This window comes from Neofelis nebulosa, chromosome 1 (genome assembly GCF_028018385.1).
Source record: "Neofelis nebulosa isolate mNeoNeb1 chromosome 1, mNeoNeb1.pri, whole genome shotgun sequence".
NCBI classification, from domain to species: domain Eukaryota; kingdom Metazoa; phylum Chordata; class Mammalia; order Carnivora; family Felidae; genus Neofelis; species Neofelis nebulosa.
The window spans coordinates 89,584,227-89,598,313 of record NC_080782.1 but is presented as its reverse complement, the minus strand read 5'-3'; the positions used below and the strand labels follow the sequence as shown (position 1 = coordinate 89,598,313).

General features: G+C 34.6%; 1 long non-coding RNA gene across 1 annotated transcript; it reads right to left on the bottom strand.

Moving 5' to 3' along the window:
- Positions 1-1,066: 1,066 nt before the first annotated feature.
- LOC131511606 (uncharacterized) lies at positions 1,067-11,878 on the bottom strand. The gene is made up of 3 exons (XR_009261628.1): positions 11,807-11,878; positions 2,592-2,696; positions 1,067-1,180 (listed from the first exon to the last, which is right to left on the bottom strand). It is a non-coding gene; the product is annotated as an uncharacterized LOC131511606 (long non-coding RNA).
- Between the last annotated feature and the right edge of the window lie 2,209 nt (positions 11,879-14,087).

Sequence of the window (14,087 nt, the reverse complement as noted above, 5' to 3'; positions counted from 1 at the left end):
TATGACTACTAGTGGTGTGTTTTCTACAAATTAAGGTATTCCTTATCCAGACTCCACCTGCCATGTGTTTCCTCCCTCCTCAATTGCTTTTCTTTCCTATGTGTTATCTTGGGTCTTGGGCCACCATCAGAAAGACCGCTCTCTCGCATACAATTCAGGTCTACACATAGAATGAGGGATGGTCTGCATTCAGACCTCCACTTGCTAGAGAATAACTTCTCATTCTTTTTCAATTTGGGGAACCCAAGGACCGTCTGACATCCTTTCTGCAGACAGAAAAATGTCATTTATCCTATAGAGATGTAGAATTAAGAAACTGGTTTTGAAACCTGCTCCCATCTTCAGTTTGTCTGTCATTTAGTCTGCTCCCTGTGCATCTCCTGCTACCACCGGAATCAGTCACATATGCTTTTGAAGTGGTCTGGGTGTGAAAGTCCAGAGCTTGACATGTTTTCTCCCACTGAAACATGTGAGGCATAGTTGAAATAGTACTACTATTATTACAATTGTTCAAGTCCATTTTGCATTAAATAGACTTTTTTTTCATTCTTTCCCAAGAACATATTCAGCAGATACACATAATTTCAATGTGAAATATGTTTTAAGATCCAGCCGGTATCAAAATTAACTTTTAACTCACATAATTCATTCAAAAGTTCATAGCTACCAGAATTTACCTGTTTAAGTCTACATTTCTTGTTATGGTGTTTGTGGATGGTATTTCAATATAACTGAATTTCTTCCCTTGATATTTTCTTGTTTAGCATTGACAGTCAAGGGTTTAGATATCAAGACGAGTAAGAGGTAACAGTTCATTCTTAAATGTCTGTTAAAGCTTTTCCTTTCTTTTTCTTTCTAGCTGGATGAAAAAAAAAAGATTCTACAAAATGTTAAAGCAAAAGAGAGAGTTAAAAGGTCAAGGTTCTGATCAAACTTGCCCAGGCACTGCCTGTTTGAGCTCAAGTTGATTATTTCAGTTTTCTGTGAATCAGATTCCACATCTACCAAATACCTTCAGTTCTTGTTTTCAAAATACAGAAAAAGTCCTTGAGAAAATGCATTATGTGTTACAGTGCAGAGTACGCTTACCATTCAGAAGAGTGTGTTAAAGAGCTCAGCGTCCACTTTTTGTGCACATAAAATCAACCCACGTTCCAAGGAAATGCATAGACTGTCAGGGCTGTGAAGAAAGGATGCATTTAACACAGGAAAGGGTTTTACTAACTAAAACAGTTGTATGCTGTAGTTAAGTTATGGAGGAAGAGGGGTTAAGAATCTTTTATCTGATAAATGTGTGAAATTCATCTTTCTATAGTCAAAGAAACTGCTCTATCAGAAGGAGAAAAAAAGAGAATATGTTATATATTGTCATACTCCTTTTTAATAAAACCTAGGGAAAGCTATTTGTTCCAGGCTGAGGTTGGGAGAAATAAGACAAGAGTGAAAATATGAATTTGTTTTTACAGACTTGTCCAGTATTCGGACACACAACGAAAAACCCATCCAGGGGTCTATTTTTGCACTGGGCCAAAAGGATTGGCAACTGTTTATAAGAGTGGGCAAAATGAACCGAGGAAAGTAATCACCGGGCAATTCAGATGCAGATTGCAGGCATGGAGGAAAGGGTGGGAACATGCAGTTATGATGAGTAAAATCGCTGACTTTAGTCATCAAGACCAAGAGTTAAATATGTGTTTGCTTTGTTAGGGATGAATCAGGCTGAGCGACAATTGTCTGTGGTTGTGGTTATTGAGAAGAGAGAGCCAGTATGCTATATGAGTGCTGGCAAGTGTTCTCATCCTGCGTGAGCCTAAAAAAAAAAAAAAATTCTGTTACTGTTTCCATTGGCCAAGTAATGTGATCATTCCTAGGGCATAAAAATCACAGCAGGAATTTACAAAAATTAGACAAGCACTGCAACGCACATTATGCCACATGGTCATGAAAACTGTAATCAGTATTAATATTATTGAACATAGAGAATATTAAAAAAAAGGAGTCTGTTGAAAATGAGATATCAAAACTATGTAATTTATAAGTCTTTTATTTAGAGGAATGGTAGGCAAGTGTCTCCAATGTAGAAAGACTTTAACTTCCAACAGGCCAGCTCAGCCAGTCTGTATTAATGAACTATGCCAGACCTAGCATGGGGCAACCTATTATAAAGGATAAATTGGAGGAAGAAAAATCAGCAAGAAAAGAGTACTTTTCATGAAAAAAGAGCAACAATGATAGGAGCATCTTCAAGCACTAACTACATTACAAAACCAGGAATGTAAATCCTACAGGAATGTGGAAAAGAGTTCATTCAGAATGAAAATGAGATCAAAGTTTGGATGATCTACTTTATATTTGATGAGTTGTAAAGCAATATAATGTGACAGAAAATTTGCTATATAAGTTGTGGGTAAGTCCCTCTTTTTTTTTTTTTTTTTTAGCTTCAGCTTCGTCATTTCTGAGTTGAGGATCACTCTAGTAAGAATAAGTAACACTCATTGACAACATATTCCATTCAGAATTTGAAACTAGACTTTCAAGCCAGGCTATGAGTCATTATTTCACTCGTAATCTTTACTTTTGTAATGGCTTACCTTAATGCCTTTTCTCCTCAAATGAAAATTACCAGATCAGAAGATAAGGTTCCAGATCTGAGGTTCTATAATATGTCAATATTGATTGACTGAAGTCAGTGAAGCCTAAAAACAAAACATAACTCTCTCTTAAATTAACAATCAAAAAGGAATAAGTCCGTGCTTATGGCAACCTGGTAATTGTACAATTGCTGATGGAGTTATTCTTCGAGATGCAAATTAGAAATATCTATTATGTTCATATCTTTCAACTTAATAATTCCATTTCTAGTTATGTTAGGTATAATATTTAGTGTAGAAAATCTATTCATACAAGGGTGCTTGCTTCAACCTTGACCAGTACAGCAAAGCATTAGATGCAACTAAATTTAAAAAAATGGAGAACTGATTAAGAAAATTGATGGAACACCACGAAGCTACTAAAACTGATAGTTATGAAGACTATAACAATGGCAACCTAAATGCCCATCCAAGTGAGAACAGATAAAAAAAAGTGTGGCATGTGCACTGTGGTTTGTTATACAGAGTCATAACAAATGCCATAGAATGACAGACGACCTTATGAATAAGTCTTATTCATTATTATACCAAGTCTTATACCAAGATTATTAAAGAAAGTAAATTCCAAAAGACCACATGCAGTATACTAAGCTTTTTATAAAGTCAGAAATAAAATATATAGTTTTTAGGATCACATATAGATACAATTTACAATTTATATAGATGTATATATACACCACCATTACATATATTTATAATGTATATAATATATATGCAATGTATATATATATTATATATTTTTCATACATATGAAGTAAGGGAACAGTAACAATAGAGTTCTGAATGACACTTCTGTGGGGGAAAGGTAGGTGAGGGCTGGGAGACACAATGTACAGTGTAGGTTGTTGTCGAACTCATAGTTTTTGGGAGGATGGAGGTGAATTTCTGAGGGATTTTATAGTACTACATATAAGTACATGCTTGAACCACTAATGAGAATGTTGTCATGAACCTAGGATTATGATTCCTGCAATTATGTATATCTACAAGCCAAACAGGAAATAAAGATAAGACACATTTTTAAAAAAATATAAAATAGTTTTTAAAGATTCACTAATAAAAAAGACTAGAAAATAATAAGTACAAACAATGGTTGTGTTGCTGTGGTAACTGTGTGATTTTTCCTTTTCTTTTTTAAATATTCTAAAGCATATTATTTTAATGAGGACAACTGTTTATAACTCATTAAAAAACAGTATGCAGACCCATGGGTCTGTATGCCAATGAACTTTTGTAAATATGAAGAAGACAAATGAAATAATGTAAAATTGATCAGCATTTCAGCAGGCTGTGGACCAATCCCCATAGCTGGAGGACATGAAGAAGTCACTATTGACCTTGCATTGACAACTAATTTAAGAATGAATCAAGAAAAAAAAAAATGTGACTATTTGCAAGAGCATATGCCAGATCCAATTTGCAATGAAAAGTTATATTACCTACTAGAAAAATCTCCATTTGGCATTGACCTGGAGTGTGCAACTGTTAGGTTTCAAACATGAAAGTAATATGACCGATATGCTCTCCTTTTCAGTTATTTCTGCAGAGGTTGTATACAGAGGAGTTTCAGATTAACATATGTAACATGGACTTTGAGCCCATTAGTTGAATGTTGATGCACAGAAAACCAACAGGAATAGGGGATGATTCATAATACAAACAAATTGATTGGACACTTTGACAATGATGTTCATAGAGCATGACATTGTTTCTGGTTGGATATTAATGCATTAGGAGGCTCATTCAGCATCAGAAAAATATTACACCAAATTACACTTTTATAAAGAGCTCTAAACCTTTGATTTAGAAACATTTATACCATTTTCCACCTTTCTTTTAGCTTTTAAGATATAAGCTATATGATTGTTTTTAAAATATAATGATAATTTACATTTGAAGAATACTAGATGAATTAGATAGGCGATATACTTTGCAGCATTGTCATATATATTTTCCTCAAATTTAGTGTTTTCTTTCTAGTACACCATCTGTAACACATATAAATCAGTAGATTTCACAGTGTATTTATTCCAGTTTTATTTGCCCAGTAATTAAAAAAAAATCTTGGGCAAGAAATAGCTTTCAGAAAATAGTCTCTTTACAGAATTTAAAGATTACCTTCCCTTTATCTTCTCTTTTATGCTATTCCTCACTGTAAAATAAAAATAAAGTTGGAAAATATTTTATGAAGTAATCATTTATAATTTCTCATCAATTAAAATTTAAAACCACAAGTGTTTGGTTTTTCTCTTCTTGCTAGTTATTTAAAGTCTCTGGCTTTCAATGACAGGTGTAGAAAGCTATGTGATAAAATAAATTAGATCTTCAGATTCGAAAGAAAAATAACCAAGTTTGAATCCTCCTGCTGCCACCTTGAAAAAATCATGTAAAATCCCTGAATCTTATTTTCCTAACCTGTGAGAAGATGACAGCAGCCAACATAGTTTACAAGAATCCTTGAAAAATAAATGGGAGCTTCTATTCAAATGAGCAAAACTCTTACTGGTTTTGTTTGTTTGTTTTTAATTTTTTATAATGTTTATTTACTTTGAGAGACAGACACAGAGTGTGAGAGGGGGTGGGGCAGACAAAGGGAGACACAGAATCCAAAGCAGGCTCCAGGCTCTGAGCTGTCAGCACAGAGCCCGACATGGAGCTTGAACTCACAAACCCTGAGATCATGACCTGAGCTGAAGTCGGCCACTTCATCGACTGAGCCACCCAGGCACCCCAATACTCTTATTGTTTTTAATAATTGTTTTAGAACAAAGTTCTAAAGATAAACATAATAATTGTTTTAGAATAAAGAACTTGAAACCAAACTATCTTCCTAGCACAAGGAGGACGAGGCTGTCTCAAGAGTGCACGGAAATCCCAGTGAACGCTTTTGTAAGGGATTAAGAACAGTCTCCTCTGAACTCAGGCACCCAATGCCAATATGACTATGTTGTCCTAGGGACGGCATGGCAGCACTTGCTTTCTGCAGAGTTGGACTGAAGTCTGTGGGCTCCAATACAAGCACCTACATAGATGTTCTGTGGAGATTCTGGACATGAGATGTCACTGTGTCAGGAGGTAGAGAAGAAATGTGGCACAAGTGAGCTCTTATGACATAAACATAGCATCTGGTCTAAGGCTAGTAGCATTGCTATAATAATCACGATATTTAAATAAATGTATTTGATTCTTGCATTTTAAAGTTATTTAAATTATTCATATTTATGTAGAAAATAGATGCAAAAAATAAAAGCAAGCAGAAAAGAATTACCCATAATCCTACCACCATAACTGCTATTAGTTACATTTCTGCTAATAGTATGCAACCACTAATAGCATTTTGAACAATATTTTATATGTTATTTTCAATGTGCATGGATGAAATATATGTATCTTTAAAGTGGGATCATATATGACATTTTTTGGATATGTTGCATTTACCAACATATCATCAACATACTACATATTGATCAATATAGGTTGACCCCATCATTTGTAATTATTGAATAGAATTCCATTTTATGGATATATACGTTATATAGTGATAACCTATAACTGTATATTGAAATTATTTTCAGATTTTCCCCATTATAATAATATTGTAATATATATCTTCACATTTCTATCTTTATGAATCTCTATGATTATTGAAAAAAATTTAGAAGTGGAATTTCTGAATTAAATACATTGCTTCCAACTACACTGTACAAAGTTTCTACTAATTTTACTCCAGCCAGCAATTTGTGAGAGCCCATTTCTTTTCAGGGAACCACACTGAGCATTTTCCTTCTTTAACTCTTTGACAGCCTGATAATTGATGAGAAAAGAGAGGATATCTAGTCTTTTTGTCCATGGTTATGATTACTAGTAAGATGAAATATTTTTCATCACTTATTATCATTTATATTTCTGATTATTGTACCTTGCCTGTTATATGTTCTTTTTATTACTAGTTTGTAAGATTTCTACATCAGACATCAACCTTCTTCTGTCACTCATAGTTATATATTTTTCCTTGTCTGTCATTTGCTTTTTCATTTGGATTATGGTGCTTTTCCCCACACAAATGTCTTAAAATATTTAATTATTTAGATCTTTGCATTTTTGCTTTGAGTCTTGATTGAAAGGGCTTTCTTCACCTATACATATGCACTTGTATTTCCTTCTAGTAGTTTTACATTTTATTATATACTTATATTCAATTCATTTAGAGAATTAATTTTATTTTAAGGTGTGGGTTACATATTTAAATTTATTCTTGCCAAGTGGTTAACTTGTACTTGACACAACAATTTTTTATCAAATTGTACGTTTTCCTTACCGATTTTAAATGTCACATTTATTATACAGTAGTCTCCCTATCCAAAGTTTCATTTTCCATAGTTTCAGTTACCTGTTATCAACTGCAGTCCAGAAATAAATGACACCCCTTCTGACCTGTCATCAGAAGGTCACTAGTAGCCAAATGCTATGTCCCAATGCTTACGTCATTCACCTCACTTCGTCTCATCATGTAGGCTTTTTATCATCTCACACCGTCACAAGAAGGATGAGTACAGGACAATAAGATATTTTGAGAGAAAGAGACCACATTCACATAACTTTTATTGTAGTATATAGTTATAATTGTTCTCCTTTATTGTTCATTATTATTAATATCTCACTGCACCTAATTTATAAGTTAAACTTTATCATAGGTATGTATGTACAGGAAAAACATAATATATTTTAAACAACATATGCAATATATATATGGTTACACATAGCATATATAGGATTCAGTAGGATCGTAATCCTACCACTATTACTTATATTTCCACTCTTAGCTATTAGTACCACTATCGTATATATAGATGGTATAGCGGCATACAACCACTAGAAGCATGTAGCTACCATACTGAACAGTACAAGACTAAAAATTCAGTGCCATCAGGACTTAGATAATGACAAAAGCTTTTCTAGGAGTGCAGCTGGTCCAAGTAGAGTTACAGACTGATATAAAAAGATAGCCTATAACAAAATACAAAGAAAGAAGTGGAGTTGAAATGCCAAGGAAGAGGAGCCTGCAAAAAAGACTAAGAGAGAACAGTGTAAGAAATAGGACAAAAGGGGAGAACATCTGAGATTTGGAAGATGAGAAAAAAGGGTATTGGGGAGAAGAACTGTTGTTTCTAAGTTAGAAAATTTTGCTAATCCATCGAGTCATCTTCAACAAAGGGTTGGATAGCACTGAAAACATATTGGCAATTAAGAAGTAACGATCAATAATGGTTTTAAAATGAGCATCTAATAAATTCAGAGAGTCTGAGAAGAATTTTAACTGTTTTGTAGGTTTTAACTAATTTCAAATATTTAGTTTTTACCTACAATTTTTAGCTAAGCATAAAACTTTCCATTTCATTTTGTGATGGAATAGAGTCATCCTTGATGCCTCAAGTTTTCACATTCCACATCTAATATACTATAGAATCTTGAAGTTTACAACTGTGAAATCTCTCCTCCCAAGTCATCTCCTGCCATCCTGGTACAAGCCACCATCACTTACTGTTCTGGATGATACAGCAGCCTCTGGAACGGGGCTCCAGGATCTTACCCAATCCTACGTTCCAGATTTCACTCTGAGTCAGTGTGATCCTTTTATAAAAGAAGTCAGTTCCTATCATTCCTCTGCTGAAAATGCTTGGAGGTCTTCCTGTCTCTCTCAGAGTAAAAGGAAGAGTATGTAAAAATTTCCTACAATTTTCCATGATCTGACCATCTGCTTCCTCACTGATGGCATCTCCTGCAGCAATTTCTCCTTTAGCCTTTTCAGCCATTCTAACAATCCTTTACGCCAGCCAGCCAATTTCTAAACTCTGGGCTCCCTCCTTACTTCCTTCAAATTTCTGCTCAAATGTCACTGTACCAAAACACCGTTTCCAGCCTGTTAGAGGAGCAGCCTCCTTTTCCTTGTTCCATATACCCTTATCCTATTTAATTTTTCTCTATAGCACTTCTTACTCTCTGTTTTCTATTGTATTGTACTACATTGCATTCTATTCTTTTTTATTTGTTTGAGATATAGAGAGATAGAGAAAGAGAGTGAGCTGGGAAGGGGTAGAGGGAATAAGAGAGAGAGAGAAAGAGAGAACCTTAAGCAGGCTCCAACTCCCAGCAGAGACCCCCACTACAGGCTCAATCTCACCATTATGAGATCATGACCTGAGCCAAAATCAAGAGTCAGACAATTAACTGACTGAACTATCCAGCCACCCCTATTCTATTCTATTCTATTCCATTCTATTCTATCCTATCCTATCCTATCCTATCCTATTCAATTTTTCTCTAATCTCTCCTCTCACTAGAATGTGAGTCCCATGAGGGCATGAGCTTTCTTTGGTTCCCTGCTGGATCCTGCGAGCCAAGATCAGTGGCGGCACTTATTAACTGTATGACTCACTGAGTGAACTTGTATCTGGATATTTTAAAAATCACCATGAGTCTTCTAAATCATTGCTGGCATTAAAAGTAATGTTTCCAATTTTGAAGTCTCTCAGAAAGGGTTCTTCTCCCCAAGAGAAATTTCCATTTCATGTTTTGAAAGATTAAATGAAAAGGAATTTGAGTTATGATGATTGAACTTTGGGGATATCATAATTTCAAGAGATTTTTTACTGATAAAACTTTATTGTGATCATTGAAAATAAAAATATTTCTTGAAAGGTCATACGGCATAGAAATGAAAAGGTTAAGACTTTAGAGACTTTACAGCAAGATCATCTAGTCTTGGAGATCTACTTCTCAGCTGTGTAACTTTGAGGACCCCTTATATGCCTCAGTTTTCTCATCTGTAAAACAAAATAAATAATTGTACCTAATTTATAAAGCTTTCATGAGTATTAAATGATTTAGGTCATGCAAAGTGCTTAAAATAGTGCCTTGAACATAGAGTCTCATAAGAATTTGCGATTATTATTTATTTGATAATAGTATTATCACCTCACAAGTTAGTAGGTACTTGTGGTTGACAGACTCTTGGATTTTGTTAGTTTATTTTTCTCTGTAACGATTCCATGAAAAACATCTCTTTAGGGGAGAAATCTAGGTAGTATTAACCGCGTAGATACAAAAAGTAGATAAGAGAATGAAGGCAATTTCTAGTCATTTGCATAAACTCTCTTCTTTTTCACCTGTGGGACTCAAACAAACTTTTTGGGCCCTTATACTTTGCAAATAAATGCCACCTTGTATCTCCATTTCAGTTTACGTGCACGGGCAAAGTCAAAGAGAAATAGGGCGGATTCAGCAAGTGATTCCCCAATAGAGTAAAACTCTAAAAGCAAGTTTCTTCTGCCCAGAAAAAAAGGCTATTTAGAAGAATGAGGAGTTCCAATATTGAGAATGAGTGAAGAAAGTTCAAATTCACAAACCCTAGGTTTTAAAAAAATTGACCTTATGAAAGTCAAGTCCTTACATATTTGTCCTCCTCAGGTAAATCTGACTTAAGCTGTTCACCCATACTGTATTTCTAGGACATGACATCAATGATCATTTTTTTAGCCTTCCAAAACACTTAGAAATTTATATATTACATTTCATAAATCGACTAGATGGTGATATTGATAGTCATAATTGATACTGAAACATGGTGTTTAATTTTGCATCAGCTGTGTTTACATGTATTTGTCACCTTATTTGAACGTAATCTTTATAAAATCGGGTCTTCCACTTCCTTAGTAATTCCCCAAAGAAGCAAGAGCAGTGTTCAGGAAACAACATTATTGGTGGGGATATAACAATCAAACAGAATTTTTAAGGACATCATGTCCCCTCTTTCAAATATTATTGCTTTTGAAAAATATAATCTGCTACTTAAAAGTAAATTTTAATGAGGAACAGATTATTGTTGCCTATGTAAAACATTTGACATGATTTCTTGAACAATAGTGAACACCACTAAAAGTTGATTTCTCTTCTGCCATGACCTGAGGCATATTTATTAGCTTTTCACTGCCTAAATGTCTCAGCCTAAAACCCAGCAACAATCAAGACTTGATATTCAATTTAACTGAGCAAAATATTCACTTTAAGGATTGAAAAGACAAAAGAATTATATGAATTTATTTTCCTCCAACTCTGCCCCAGGGTTTACAATTGTGTCAGAGACAAGTCAGACTGGAGGAAATGGCATCTAATGAAATGCTGAAAAAGCAGCACTCATTGAGCCAAGAGATCAGAGAAGGAAGTCATCACTTTGTGATCTTAGTCAGGGAGAAAGTGGGGCTTCAGCTAATACCTAAAAGGTATGTAGAGTTTGAAGAAAGAGATGGGAGAAAAGATGGTTACAGCTCTGGCTTTGGAAATTTTGTACTTTTTATTTTTGGCCAGGACACATTTACAGATGATCTATTAAATTAAAAAAAAAAAAAAAAGACTTTGTCCATCTTTGTAACCTTTGTGTCTCCCCAATCCACTCAAAGGTGACTCAGAGTCATTATAAACAAAGTTCAAAAGATCAGTCGGAGACAAAAATCTCATGAATTGTATAAAATTGTTCCTGTTTTAAAAAAAAAATAGTGAAGGATTTGTTTTGCAGAAAGAGAGGAATTAAGCAGTGGGAGAAATAATAATATCCCCAACATTTATCATAATAGAATTTAGTATCTTTGATTTTGTCACTTACACCCTGGGGAAATATACTACAAACTACATTTTTACCTGTCATGTCCTTTTTTGTAGAAAAATTAGCATTAAAAATACCCTTAGTCAAAGTCACCATTTCAATGTAAGTTATAATTAAAAATGAATGAAATAAAAGGGAATTGATCATTTTTATAGTTTGCAGGATGCTTAATTGTGATTTTTCTTAAAAAGAAACTAACCACTACCACAACAAAATTATTTACAGGATATAATAATGTGGGGAGCAAGAGATTCAAGGAGATGGGGAAGGAAAGAAGGCAATTCTTTTAGATTCCCAGCTTTATTTTATTCTAATTTTATTCTAGGTATTCTAATTTTAATATGTGCCATCCTATAAAAATCCTGCATCTTAACTATAACAGAAAGATATTGATCCAAGATTTTGAGGGGGTTGGGGAAAAAGAATGAGGGAGACACAAGGATTGAGGGAAATTTATAGCTGGAGCTGATACTGAGTGAAAATTTAGAGTACGTACCTAGCTTGTTTTGTGCTTCCTTTCTTCCAGAGAGGAAATGACACTTTAGATTCCCTGGGATGCTGGAACCACATGCAAAAAAGGATGGGCAAATTTGTCATTCAGAATTTATGAAGGATATTTTTTCTTCTCACTGACTAAAAAGAACAAATCAAACACTAGGTTTCCAATTCTGAAAATTAGTAGACTCTGGAGAGCCAATTAAACATTATTCCCCTATCTCGACTCTGTTTTAACATCCTTCTTTATTGCACACTGTTTCTTTCGCTCACAAGGCAGGTAGATGGTGTTATCAGGCTAATTTGGGGACAGTTATCATTATAATGTAATTTTTTGCAATTATGTGGTAGACCAGGTGGCAAGACAGCATGGCTTTGCATTGCCAAGGTGCAAAACAAATTCAGTGTTCAATCAACCTGAGAGAGAAAGGACAATTCTCATTTGCATAAACATGTAGCCACGGAAACGAGATGCACAGAGGTATAAGGGGAAAGAGACCTATTTTACATGATGTGCATAGAATATTTGACAGTTTAGATTGGAGGCGTCATTGATGTGGGTTGGAATGGTACGGTTGGTTGCCATGGATATGGTTTTCCCTACTGGCAGTGCAGAGATTGGCAGGGATGGATGCTGGAAAAAAAAAAAAAAAGCCCAAACCACTGCAACACTCTGGCAGCCTCATTCTTTTCTTTTGTTGAAAAGCTATGTATCCTTTCTGCACTAATGACAGCTCATCAAGTATGCAGTGTAATCTAGAAACACTGATATTTCTGTAATAAATCATTCATGTATAATATATATGTATTTATACATTCTATGCACATATATATGTGGCGATCTACATGTATATATTTGGAATAACATGTATGCAGATTAATAAAAGATTAGATTCAGGAGGAAAATATTTACCTCTTTCCTACTCTTTTCTATTTAGCATTAATTTAGGAAATCCTTAGATATGATGATTTATTAAATAAAGTAAACAGTGTATAAATACACTGAATTATCATCTAACTTACAAAAAGAGAATTGCACAGTTTGTCTTTGTGGAGAAGGCAAACAATGAAAGAAAGGAGGAGTGGCTCGTCACAACGGCCTAGTCTCTGATTATTTGACCCCTACAGTCACCACATTGTTGCAATATAACTACTCAAATGATACTTATCCATGAAAAACAAGGTAGTTTCTATTTTCTTTACAGTTTCTAGCACAACATTTAGCATAGTAGAAACCCAAATATGCTATTTATGCTGTTTTTCAGAACAGTCAGGCATTTACTTTTTATTTCTAAAAGCTCACCCACCTTGTTTCCAGACAGTTAGTCCAGAACCTTGCTTTTATTAAAAGGGTTGCAGGAAACCTTTTGTCTTTAAGAATTTATTCACTAACATACTTTGTGAGGGGGTCTGAAGGAGCGAAGTCTCCAACCACCCAGTCCAGCAGGGTAAGAACCTTTGTTTCCATGAATGCAGCTTTGCACTCGGCCATACTCTCGAGATCTGAATGCTGGTAGACAAGTTCTTATGAACTTGTGGGTTTCCTCAATCCTCCTCCCAGAATGGGGAGAAATGTTGACTGGCGCAGCATCCTCTACATTGTCTGTCCACCCAAACATTGGAAACTGGGTAAAGAGTTGGAAACAGGATTATTGTACTATCAGAATACCAGGATCACTTTTGAAACACGGCCACGTTGTTTGCCTTTAATAATTGGCTTAATAATATAATAGTTGATCCATACAGCCATAACTTGATGGATAACTACCAGTGAACTGATCTGTATTTGGATTAAGATTTAAGAATGTGCACTTGAAAGAACAATTAAAATATTTTTCTCTCGCCTTGTAAGAGAGGTCTTCTAAATGGGCAAGTGAAGAAAAGTCTGCATTGATACTACATAATTTTGCCTTACTTAACATTTTATATGAAGATCTATTCTTTATTGATAAAGCATATAAAAGGCACCAGTTATTTTTGCTACTTTATTTTCTTACATGAAACCTGCTAGTGGGTCAGTTCCTGTGAGAACACTCACTCCACCCTCCACCATCATTGTTCTTTCCCTAGAAACCACTCAATAATCGCTAGTATCCATTCTATGCTAAACTAATCAGTGACCCCTTTCTCAAGGTGAAAATCAGCTGTAATCATATTGTATTTATTTTCATTATCCTTAATTCTTGGTTTATTTTTACCTGTGCTTCTTAGAATGCTGAGCTCTTATTTATTCCTTAAATCCTTTTGTCTCCAGTGCATGTGGACATTAATAAATATTTGTT